Raw genomic sequence first — 13592 nt, 5'->3', positions numbered from 1 at the left:
AAGAAACAAGTCACATAGTCAGCGTAAAAATATAAAACTTACACTGATAACATTATTGATAAATAGACTGTTAAATTTTGTTCTGTCAAATTATTTCTAATTGTGAAATATTTACAAATTTGTGAAATGGACGCAATTACGTTGATGGTCGCAAATTGCACTTGGATCATATATAGTCCAGGGGTGGGCAAAGTTGCTCAAAGAAAGAGCCGCTTGCGGATAAACCATAAACACTGGCAAGCCGCAAAATCAGTTGACACAAAATAACAAAACAGCAATAAAAACACAATGATTGTTTTTGTTTATCCATATCAGTTTTGTACTTGACTCGCTAATCTCTGCAAATTTGGACGATAAGTTGTTAATGCTGTGCGAATTAACTCTTCCAAGCGTTCATTTGTCAAGGCTGCACGATGTTTTGATTTTACAAAGTTATAAATTCTTATAAAAACGAATAAGTAAATTCTGGTGTTACTTCTAAGCTTCAACTAATTGCTGCTTAGCGACTTTATGAAACTTCCAATTGTTGCCAGGGTTGCCAGATCCAAAATAGCTTTGCCTGCCAAATGTTTCATAAAAACTGCCAAAAAACTGCCAAATTTTTCAGGGTTTCAAAAAAAAATGCCAAAAAAATGCCAAACTGTTAGTGTTAGTAGTTACTTGTCCTGTTAGTCAGAAAGGTCATACACCATACTATTTGGTGCTACATATAGCTCTGTCTGATGGTATAGGCCTACTGTCTCAATTTACCTTGATAAACCACTTAGTATGAATAATAAAACACAAACTGCATGTATCAAGCTAAATTAAAACAAACTTTCAAAGGTTGTACGCGGCCACATAGTTGGAGGTGGAGCTATCAAGCATCAACCAAGCGCAATCAGAGGAAGGTGATAAAGACCAAGTGGCCTTGTAGTGGATGTTTTTACAAGTGGATTTGGAGCTATTCTGGCATCCGATGGGTTTTCACATGCATTTATAATATCAAACAGCTGTCTGAAACTTTTGTATTGCAAATATTCTGTTTGAATAAGCTTAACTGAAGGTGATCTACAGTGGCGTATCTAGGGGGGTGGGGGGACAGACCACCCCGGGCGGCACGTCTGGGGGCGACACTTGCAGACTAAAATTTTAGATTTTGATTATAATCTGATAAAAAAACGCATTTCATTTTCATCTGCTTTTTCACATGCCATATATAATAGACTGCATGTACGGTACTGGTGAGGAACTTCCGGTACCAATTCAGCAGCTCAAGTCAACGAAATTCCTGGTAGGTTGCACAGTGACCGTGTGCTCTTTGAGACAGTAGCCTCCCGTATAGGTTTATAGCCTACTGCCTATCTGTATGTCAACATGTTCAGCCCAGCCAGCCATTCATACACAGTACCGTACAGCATACCGGTAGCCTAGGCCAAATACGTTCCGGTTCAAATTTCTACAAGACCTCTGACCTAAGCTATGCTTTCAACTCATACGGTCCGACTGCGCATCATTAACCATACCCTGTTAACACTTACTATTGGCAAGAAAATAAATGTCAAATCCGCATCCCTCCAGCTGCCCAGTCCAACTCCAACTTTGGTTGGTGAATGGTGACTGGTGTGACTGGCCAGTGGCCTCTGGTCTGGAGCTTCCATTTCAATAAATTAGGAATCGGAGTTTCCAGTCCATAAATTAAAGTTTTTTGATGGACTTTCATTAATAAAAGTTTTTTAAAAAACTGTAGTGGTGAGTTGTACCGGCACCGTAATAATTACAAAAAAATGCCAGACACAAAAATAAAAAATGCCAAAAAAATGCCAAACTGCCAAACGTAATTTTCTCCTGCCAAACGCTTTCAAAAAACGCCAAATTTGTGAAATTTGGCAGGAAAAACGCCAATATGGCAACCCTGATTGTTGCTGACTGAACACAAAATATGCCAGGAGAGGCACAACGTTGCTTTTGCAACGTCACAATTCCATTGTTTAACAATGGCTGCAGTAAAAGAGAGAGACTCCTCTTTGATCTTTGTATTAGGCGGAAATTATAGATTTTGAAGAAAGTGCAAGTCACAAATTTTAATTTTTACCAACCGATTTAGCTTGCTTGGTTGACAGCGCGAGATAACATATTTATAAAGTATAACCTTAATTTTTTTTGTAATGTTACGATTCAATACTAGAGCCACAAAATTTATGTTGACGAGCCGCAGTTTGCCCACCGTTGATATTAGCCTATAGTCCATAGGCTATACTAATTTGGGACCATTTTTTTCAAGAACCTCTGAAAATCAGTTTTTTAATTTTAATAGTTGCTCTCTTTTTATTAGAAAGATATTTTAATACTCTTAAGTCTGTATGCTAATAATTTGGTGGTAGGCTACTGTATTGTTGGTTCGGTGCAGTAGCGGCGCCACGGGGGGGACTGGGGTGGACATGTCCACCCCACTTCTATTTATGGTCAATTTTGTAATTCGTCGAGATCCGATGAGAAAACTTGGGAGGTGTATGCAGGGGGTTAGGGGTGCCTAGTGACTGCGTCATAAGTTAATTTCAACTTCTCACTTATGAATTACTGTTGCAGCATTGACATACGAAGAAATAAAGAATCTTCATGGTTATCGCTCTATTGTATTGATTGATTGTAGTCTAATTTTACCATTTTGAAGTGATGGCTTTTATCACAGCTGAGACACAAGCTTTGTAAGACCTAATAGGCAAAGGTTTTGATGGGGCCACCAACATGTCAGGCAAGGATGAAGGTGCACAGCAACACCTAATTGCAGCGGGTGCCAAACCGTCGGTATATTTTTATTGTTTTGCACACCGACTAAATCTTGCGCTTGGGCACAGTGTTGAAAACGTAGCGACAGTCAAAACAATTGGTAACATCTACAACTTTATGGACTGTTCTCCCAAGATACATTTTTTTATATAAAGAGCATTTTAAAAAGGATGGAATCACGTCTGGAAAAATTGCATTGCACTCGTTATCTGATAGGCTACTAGATGGTCTCATTGGTCTGCACGTTCAGATGATCTGGATGTTGTTATTAATGTAGCCTATATCCAGCACTGCTGTCAATGTTCCAACAAATGTCAAACGAAGGTAATGGTGTATCTACTGGATGTTTGTTCCGCATCAAGCAAACTGAATTTGTTACTGCTAGTCTAATTCTTCATAAATGCTTTTCGTTAAGTAAACAGGCTTCAGATTATTTAAAAAGTGAAGAAATGGATCTCACCACTGGGGTTGCTGCTATCAACGACTTGACAAGAGCATTTGACTCACTGCGTTCAGAGGAAGATTTTACCAAATTGGTTTTCAACACATCGCTGTTTGCGGATAGAAATCAAATTACCAGTGAAACCACTACGCCGGCTAAGCGATGCCGCTACCCACCAAGCCATTTCCGAGATGGTCAGATATTATTGATAGGTTGCAACAGTCTTCCGTGGAGTGAATCTGAATCCATTACAGAATAGTTAAGACGAGATTTTTCTTTATCCTTTGACAGAATGCTGAATGAACTTAAAAAGCGTTAGGCTACTCGGATCAAACATGTGAATTAATGTCAAATGCAGCTGCATTTTATTACACGCACGTGTCTCCATCAAATTTGCCTAAAGTTGAATATTTAGTCAAATTCTATAAATTCCATGAAAATCAGGTAGGGCAGCAATAGGATCTTCTTTTTTGGGGTCAGCTAATTGTCACAAGTGGAAACTAGAAATTGAAAAGCACCAAAGTGGACCGTGTGGTTGTGTCTGCCTTCACTTTTGAAATTGTGTGGACAAAACGATCTTAAATCATTTGTACAGCGATTTGTTTCAAATTATTGCTACTGTTGCTACTTTGCCCATGACTGTGGCATCTTGTGAACGTATCCACAGCAAAATAAGACAATAAACTATTATCTGCGACCTGCCATCATTACAAAGACTTGAACAACTGGTGCAGATCAGCAGTAAGCGAGACATTGCCGACAACACTGGTCCTCAAAAATGGTGAAAGCTTTTCAACTGACCTGCGAGCGCAAAATAAAACTTTAGTGCAGTGATTCTTAACCAGTAATGTACGCGCATACAAAAAATATTGACGCCGTCAGCGTTAACGCAAACGTTTGAAAAACCATGCGCCGTATGCGTCAACGTAACTTGTAAAAAAAGTTGGCGGCGTCAGCGCATCCATTAGCGTAAACTAATTTTGTTTGCTAGGTGCCAAACATTCACACGGTATAAACCACTCGAAACAAACAAGTTTTATTTTGAATTTCCACGAAGAAACACAAGCATCTGAAAGTGTTCATCAGACATTTTGCTGTGTTTTGGTTCCAATATGTCTTTGCCCATTGAAAACGTTCTTTCAACTGCAGCGCTGGAAGGTATTGGCGTGTTGTAGCGAAAAAAAGACATTAAATAGTAGCCTATGCGTTGACGCTATGCGCTAAAAAACCGCGAAAACTTTACGGCGTAGCCTCAAGCGCAAACTATCCAAAAAAATGTGGCCGCAAGCGTTAGCGTAAACAAAAAGTCTACGCCGCATACTTGCGGCGTAGAATTTGCGGCGTATACGTAGGCTACATCTCTGTTCTTAACCTATGGCAATGGGTATTATTAGGTACCGGTAATAGCCAGGTTTTTTAAAATTCTGTTTAAGGGGCCACCCAATAATTTTTTATGAGGCCGCCTATCATTGCAGCAGCTCCATGACATAAAATAACGACAAGCTTGCTAACACAAAGATCGTAGTTGGCAATTCTATGGACCGCAGAGGAAATGTATGGGAGCGTTTGGCCCCATTCTATTCTTTTGTTCATATTACCTCGAAATATTTTTGTCCACCCCACTCATTTTTGGCTGGCGCCGCCCCTGGTTCGGTGTAACCCCGTTTAGATATTAAAACCAAATATCTATAGCCTACATTGCAGTAACAAGGCTGTGAGTTTATAAGATTAGAAGGACAAAGTGTGAGACGTGATCTAAATCCTTACTGTGACCAGACAGTAGAAAATGTGTACAAGTATAGTTAAGATTCACGGACATAAAAGATAAGAAAATTAAAGAGGTTTAGCTTTAAAAAAAGCTTAAGGGAAAATCACGAAATAGATTTGAGCATGAAGTAGAGCTGGAATTTAGCTGATTTTCAGACAATGGAATGAGTTTGGAGTTCAACTTTTACATAAAGTTTTGGGGTGGACTGCATTCGGAGTTTGGTTTAGCAACTTTACAATTTAGTTAAATTGTAGCAATTTATCCAATATCATTAGGGATATCATGCCAAACACGTTTTCCTTCCTAACAAGTGAACCATATTAACCAGGTAGCCACTTTAACAAGTCGAAATTCTGCCACTGCGAATGGCTACAATGCAACCGCCAACCAATCAGAACATGTTATAAGAGGCTACCGTCCAATTGTGACCCTTCTAGCACTCAGCCAGAGAGTTAATGCTTGTTTTGAACTTTATTTAGTAATTACAGAAGAAAAAGAGCCATAGCAGTGGTGGGAATCGAACCCGTGTCAATGAAATGACTACTTTCTAGCCCTAACCCTAACCCCTAAGCCAACCAGCTGACAAAAAATCCATCACTTAATTTGCTTTCTATCATCTTCTTTTCGCCATGTTTTACGTCACTTAAACCGTAGCTTATGATTGGTTGGCGGTTTCATTCTAGTCATTTTCAGTGGCAGAATTTCGACTTGTTAAAGTGGCTACCTATTAACCCATGCGTAATTTCCTAAAGATTTTGTATTTTTCCATCTAAGCTGTTCCAAATAGAAAAAAGGTAACAGAAAATAAAACTGTCCACACTCGCCCTTTGAAGGGAGAGACATGGAGAAACGAACAGCGATACGAGAGAAATTAGAACGTAGGGCCTGCCTACATGCAATTTGGATGATTTTTAAAATGTGATAACTTGTAACCTCTTTTTGCTTTGTTATTCCGTAATGTCTAAATTCATTTTTGTTATAAACCTACAATATTATACGAACACCTTCTGATAACTAAAAATTATAATTCGAGTAACAATTGTGTGGAAATAATTTAACCCTTTGCTTTTCAACGTTTTTTTGGAAGTTAACTGCTTAAGGGGGGGCCGTTTTTGGATCAAATTCAATCAGCTGTTACGTGTTATCCGCTGGTGCTATTTCAACAGAAGTTGCACTGGTGTGAAAGCAAATCATTTGTCTATAAGTTTGAAAAGTCATGATTCTAAAATTTTATATGTTAAACTTGATATTTCAATTTTTGCAAAGGTACCCAAAAACGACAATTTTGATTTATCTTGCCGCTATTTAATTACCGTGCTAATCCGATTTCATGCAAACTTCTAAATAACAAAGAGCTCGATCGAACGCACGAAGTGTGTGTGTGCGGTGTGCCGAATCATTGCATTGATTAGAATTTACGACTTGCGAGCAAATCTTATTGTAAGCTATCACTGATTCTAAAATAGTTACAATCAGAGTAACATTGTTACACGAATTTGAAAAAAAATCAAAACTGCGTTTGTTGTCTTACATTTTTATCCTAAACTAATGCATTCCGAAACTCATGGCTAGCTTCTAGTTTTATGGAACCAAATTTTCATAAGTAACACCTTAGCCTGCTTGAATAGCTGTTTACATCTTCGTTTGTGTATTTTAGGTCTACAATTGAGTTTGTAGTATGAATATTTTTAGTAGAGAGAAGACAATTGAACAAGTTGTTGAAATTATCTGAAATTTCTAAGTTCAAATTAGGTGATTTTGAAATTGTGGATTTGTGTCAAGTCGCATCACAAATATCATGCAGGCTACATCATGAGTCATTTCGCTTACGGGTGTTTATAAACATGACTCATAAATTACATCCACAAAAAATACAGCATTTACCTCAACAAAGCTAAGTTCGAAGCTCACTTTTTATTGAAGATTGTGTCAATCAATTTGAAAATACATTTTTAGTCCGCCAGCGTCGAAATAATGCAACGGCGAATTGAGGAACATGCGTAAACAAAGGAAATGTGAAATAACCCACAGTCAGCAAATCTACATAAATTTAACGTTTACAAATGTTGAATCAATGTAAAAGGACTGGATTGCTGACTGGGTCCTTATTGTTTGAAGCACTAAAAATACGCGTAAAAGCGACAACATCAGCAAGGCAGTGATTATGCTTCTGGCCAAAAAAAAACAACTTTTGACTTCAAAGATAAAAATGATTATAACGAAGCTTCAAAGTTTGTCGTAAAACATTTTACAGAGATACAATAAACATAATCATTTTGTGCCAGATTGTGAGAAGACTTCCTAGATTCTTTCCAACCATTTGCATGATTGCAAATTATTTTCTATAACTTTATATTGCTAAAAAGTGGCTTCTTTGTTGAAACAACGTGGCTACAATTCTATAAAAAATTCTTAGGCCTACTACATTGACGTAATGAATTTTTTTTGTGATTTTGCTGATGACGTTTTACAATATCCGAGCAGTAAAAAATAATAATGATGAATTATTTTACAAAACCGTGGTTTGCAAGTGCTTCACAAAAAATTGTTGGGGGAAAATTTACTATTAGACGTAAAACGTTTGTAAAAGAAAATTGTCGGTTTACGTATTGATAATGTTTATTGCGCTGTTATCGAATTATAAACTGCCTGTAGGCTATTGTCTACCTTTGTGGTTGCCGGCCAGCTTAGAGCAGCATGCAAACTAAGCGTTTATGGTATTAGCATCGTGTTATGATTCTCGAAAATTTCCCACAAGGTCTTTATTTTTATCGTGATATTTTGTGCCTCTTCTGTCCTAAACTTGAAGTTATTGTGCAGCACAATCCACATCGGTTTTTAGACTCAGTCTCCATTGAAAATCTTTTGTGTGGTGCATCATTTCAAGTAGTGTCTTCCCCTAAACTGTTACACAAATCGCCCAGAACCAGGTTGATTATTATGTATCTTACAGCAGATGAGAGCCCGTTATTGTATGTGTGGAATTATTACTGTAGATGTCTGACTAAATTCATGCCAAAGTCGAGCAAATTCTGCTTTCGGGATCCTTTCCGTTATTTACGGTATTTTTTGTTGATAAGTTTAGGCAGCATTTTTCCAAGATAAATGAAGACATCGGTATTGTTCGTCACTTAGATTTAGTTTTCTCAGCATTGTTTATTCATTCTTTGATCCACTAGTTTGTCCCACTTTTGGTATAATCGGATCGTTTATAAATGGCGGTCTTCACAATAGCCGGCCTCTTATACATTGGCGCAACGTATTCAGATGTTGAATCAATGATGAAGAAAGCTGATTTGTTGTTTGTCTTATGTGACGCCTAACTTTATGCCTCGTCTACAGTACAAAATATTTTGTAATGTAGATTGTGTACATTGTACATTTTGTTTGTAGGCCTACACATGGCCACCTAAAGATATGGCCTGATTTGTCACATTTTGCAGAAATTTCCAGGTTTTTCTAACTTTGGGCGAACGTTTAAATAAATTTTTCTAAAATTTAGATTTTTACGCTTTCTTTATTCTTTTCCTCAGATGACACAATAGGTTTTAACATCCTCACATGTCGAAAAACAAAGAAAATTTGATTTCGAAGACTTTAGTCAGACTATTAATTTTCAATAACAGTCTGATTTTGCGTTTTTCAACTTACTTTTTCTCATTTGCTATTGCTTACCCAAGGCAACAAAAAAGTTTTATGTCATTAGGAAACCGCAAAAAGTAAAAACATCTCAAAAAATATCAGTCAAGCACTAGCAGTAGCTGTAATCAAAATCTGCAAAATGTGACAAATCAGGCCACATCTCCAGGTGGCCATGGCCTACATTACAAAATATTTAGTAATGCAGATGAGGCATTATCATCTTTATTTTGCGCTCTTTGGAACAAAACACAGTGCACTGTGAAACAAAAATACAGGACATAACAACAAGTAGGCGACATAAAGCAGTGAAGGGACGCCATCGAGTTAGCTGCTACGTGTAAATGGAGCCTATCTCATAATTTTGAGTGTATCTCATAATTACTGTTTGCAAAACGCTATTTCTCCGGCTTCTCCCAAAAGCATTTGCAGTGATACATTTCCTCAATTGCAAGTTTTGTCAATGAGAGCATTTCCATAGAACGTTTATTTCGAAACCAGGTTTTCGTGTCTTTATCCAAGAGAAGATTTCTTATTGTAACGTTTTTTATTCGTCAATGAATATTATCTGCTTGAAACAACTGTTTTGAATAGTTTGTGGCCTCCATAGCCTACTATTTTGATCATGGATTGCTATTGTTCGTAGAGCTGATAACGCAAAAAAACGTTTGCTATTATTGTTTCTAATTAACAGCTTTGCGATCACTGGCTTTTCTTTGTAGCATAAGAAATAACGCGCTTTATATTATTGAGGTCAAACCAAACAAAAGAAAGCAAAGAGGATGCTTCTCTCTGCTCGCGCATATCGATGCACGAAGCAATTATGAGCTTATGTCTTGTCATCGCAATGTAATCCATTTCACGCTTTGCTGGAAGTTAGCTAGAAATAGCAAAAATTCACCAAAATCTTGAATTTACAAGAAAACTACACAACTTTTAGCATCAAATTTAATATCATCAGATCCGCCTGGCAATTTTAGGAAAAGTCAAGAAAAACCAAGTGCATGACGTTACTGTGCTTCAAATAATTAAAGGAAATATGAGGGGGGGGCCAAATCTGGCCTCCCTTTGAGGAGCAAAGTGTTAATGGAGTCAGATAACTTAGCTAAATTAGATAGATAGAATTTTCATCAGGTAGTCAGACAAATATTAATTAAAATATAAACAAACCTTAAACATTAAATAATAAATATGACCACATTAACATCATTCTTATTCTTAATAAATGTTGCCGTACCGGCACCACAAAATCAACTAGCCTAAGCCTCATATAGGCTTTCTAGTTTCATTAATTTTGTAAAAAAAAAAGCAAAACTGACCTACAAGTTTTGATCTTGTAGGAATGCTTATAAGTTTAGCCTACTCTACTAAAAACGTTTACCGTACATGCTACTGTAGGTACTAAACTTGACAAAAATGTTGCACCCCTGAGCTATTTTGTGTTAGGCTATAGGCCTACGCATCGACTAGTAGCTTATCACTTTAACTCAAGTTTGCTTTTGAAGTGGAGTAAATTGGGAGTTTTAAATGATAAAAATTTTTAGAGTTGCATTGGAGCCTGGTTTCATCAGAGATGTACGTATACGCCGCAGACTTTTTGTTTACGCTAACGCTTGCGGCCACATTTTTTTGGATAGTTTGCGCTTGAGGCTACGCCGTAAAGTTTTCGCCGTTTTTTAGCGCATAGCGTCAACGCATACTTTTTAATGTATTTTTTTCGCTACAACACGCCAATACCTTCCAGCGCTTATATTCCTATCAGTGACGATCGGTGAGGGAAAGCAAGGAAAGCAGTGCTTACCTGAGCGAAAACTATGCAAAATATAATGACTGAATTCTAGGTTTAACTTCTTATTATTTTTATCAAGTCTATTTTAACTTGAAAATTACTGTGTTCGTGACTAGAATTACTCGTAACTCTTGTGAGTATCTAAGTCCTCACCAAACCGCATTTCTTGCCTATAAATGCCAATTAACGCAAACGCTTTTGTCAGAAACCATCACTGAAGCTCCAGGAAATCAACTTTCAAAAGTGCTTACCTTACATTGAAAAACGCCTTCGTTTTATCCAATCCTCAATCGTTTTGCAAAACGACACCAGCTGCTTAGCCAATCAGATGTGTTATCTGGTGTTATGGTTAAACTTGCTTTCCCAGTGACGTCAATGCGTATCTCATAGCGGCTGTTTTTGGTTTCAGGCGAAAGGAATACAGCCTCTACGCATGAGTGATTTTCGGGCTTGTAACTATAGGCTACTGAGTACGCTGAAAATAAAGCTGGTTCTCTTACCAAAAAAAACATAGATTCTACAATAAGACATGCAATTCCAAAGGGTACATTAACCAACCAGTACTGAAACAGCACAAGTGTTTTTTAAATTCTTTGGGTCAATAGACTGACATCACAAGTTCAGAGCAAACATACTTGTGTTCTTCAAGAATGGACTAGCTTAATTTATAGGCTAATTATTTGCTCTTTACTAGTGCACCAGTCCAATGCATGTTGTAAATGCTTACAGATGACATTGACAATAAGTTTTTGTGCTCAGTCTAAAAAAGCAGCCAACATTCTAGACTAGTCCCAGTTTGATTGATTGATTGAATCTTTATCCTCGGGCTGGGAAAGTCCGAAGATTTTGTTTTGGAAATGCTCTCAGAGCGCACCAAATTGGAAGTGTTTTTCAAAATTTTCTGGGGGAGGCCCCCCAGACCCCCCGCTGGAAGTGTTGCCTTCGGCAACACGCCTTCGGGCTTCGCCCGACGGTTACGCCCCTCGTGCCTACTACCTTGCTGCAACATATTTCCAAGTTGCTTTCCCAATGGTTTAAGCCACCGAACGTCACTGATTCCTATATATTGCAGAATTAACACTTGCAAACAATCAATACGGTAGCCTACATGCGGCCAACAATTTGGAACAAGCTTCCAACTACTATAAGAAATGAATGTAAAACTTTAAAAGGTTTTAAATCAAAAATGAACAAGCTAAATCTTCCTTGAAATAATCCTATCTAAGTATTACATACACCAATCATACTAATATTTTTTTAGGCCAGCAATGATAGGCCAATGTGTGTAGATTTATTAGCAAAATAGTAAGGTTGTAAATACTCCTACTGGCTTTCTGGTTCTTGTGTTTTTTGTCCACAGAAGTTCTACAGAGTCTGCAGAAGTTTTTCCATCCTCTTTGACCAATCGCCATCTTTCGGTGAAGCGGTGGCCATGTGCTCCAACCAGTTGTTTTATATCAATATCTTGGACTGGATCGTCATGCTATTGTCTGTTTGTTTTTCCATTTTTCTAACGTAATATGCCGAATTGTTTATTTACTTCTATTATGGTTTAACGTGTAAAACATACGGTAACCCAAATTTTCTCATATTACTGTGACATGCCACTACTACATCCCAGCTAGCGATGCCTGTCATTTTTGCTTTAATTCAACGTTTGCTAACGTTGGATCGGTGTGGAGGTGACGAGTTTAGCTGACTGGGGTTTAAAATTATCGCTTTATCAACGCAACTTTATATCAAAGCACGCTTGATATCTTCAAGACGTAACTTCTCTGGGTATAATTGAATTTCCGCAAGATGATAATGTTGTTCTTGCTAGTTTGTTTTAGTCATTGTTTTCATGTCAAGTTATAACCTATCTATTTTGTGAGTCGTGCAAGGCCTGGTGCGTTGCGCTTGAAATGGCTTTGCCCGTGGTAGGATTTCTTTGTGGGGTTTTCTTTGCCTGCCTTGCTCTTCTTTGCTATGAGCTAACGAATCAAGACGTGTTCCCCTCACGACCATCAGCACTCTTGATAACACACCATGGCCGATCTTCATAGCAACTGTCCATACAAATCTTAAATATATCAGCTAAAGCTATTTTGGGCTAATAAAGCTATAGCCTAAAAATATGTTGTTTATTTTTTTCATTTTTTTTGTAACATTTTATTTTTCCTTTAGGCCTATATCTTAAATTTTTCTGAAGGTGTTGCGACCGTGCCAATTTTTTTTCAACTCAATAACTTACATCGGTCACAAGTACGTTTTAACGTTCGCGTTTTGTCGCTTCTACCTTTTTCTCGACCTTTGCTATGTTGACATGTATTGTTTTTGATATGATGGTCAGAAATAAAAAACAACTGAACTAAAAGAATGTTTTCAACGAGCAAAGACATATTGGAACCAAAACACAACAAAATGTCAGATGAACACTTTCAGATGCTTGTGTTTCTTCGTGGAAATTCAAAATAAAACTTGTTTGTTTCGAGTGGTTTATACCGTGTGAATGTTTGGCACCTAGCAAACAAAATTAGTTTACGCTAGTGTATGCGCTGACGCCGCCAACTTTTTTTACAAGTTACGTTGACGCATACAGCGTATGGTATTTCGAACGTTTGCGCTGACGGCGTCAATATTTTTTGTATGCGCGTACATCACTGGGTTTCATGAAGCCTCAGAAATTACACTCTGCTCAACACTACCGCATAACTGGTAGGTTAACCCTGATCTATCATCACACTTTCCAGTCGAAAATTTTTGGATCTACCATACCTTTTCCAAGATCCTGATTTGGTATGTAGGCTACAAGATCAATCAATCAATCAATCAATGTTTTATTTGTCAGTAACAGGAACATAGGTACATGTTTGAAATATGCAATATACACAGTACAAAAGTTACACAAGTTCCCATACCGACAGGGAGACAACGAGACGACCATACGGTCTACTAGTCAATTGCCACCCTACGGAAATTACGATTTTGCCATTTAAAATAAGCTTACAAGAGAAAAATAATAATTGAAACGTTCCCGCGCTTCAACAACAGCATACGCACAAAAAAAAAAACATATTGATGATAACGTAGGCCAAAACACAAAATTCCATGAAGCAAGCAGAGAATAATAAAGTTTCCGAAGCAACTGACAAGTTGGTTTCCATAACATATCACTTACGATGCACTGTAGCTTTGTAAAATTA

Source organism: Aplidium turbinatum, chromosome 10 (assembly GCF_918807975.1).
Source record: "Aplidium turbinatum chromosome 10, kaAplTurb1.1, whole genome shotgun sequence".
In the NCBI taxonomy this organism is placed as follows: Eukaryota; Metazoa; Chordata; class Ascidiacea; order Aplousobranchia; family Polyclinidae; genus Aplidium; species Aplidium turbinatum.
The sequence above is the reverse complement of the archived record's forward strand: the minus strand, read 5'-3'. Positions refer to the sequence as shown.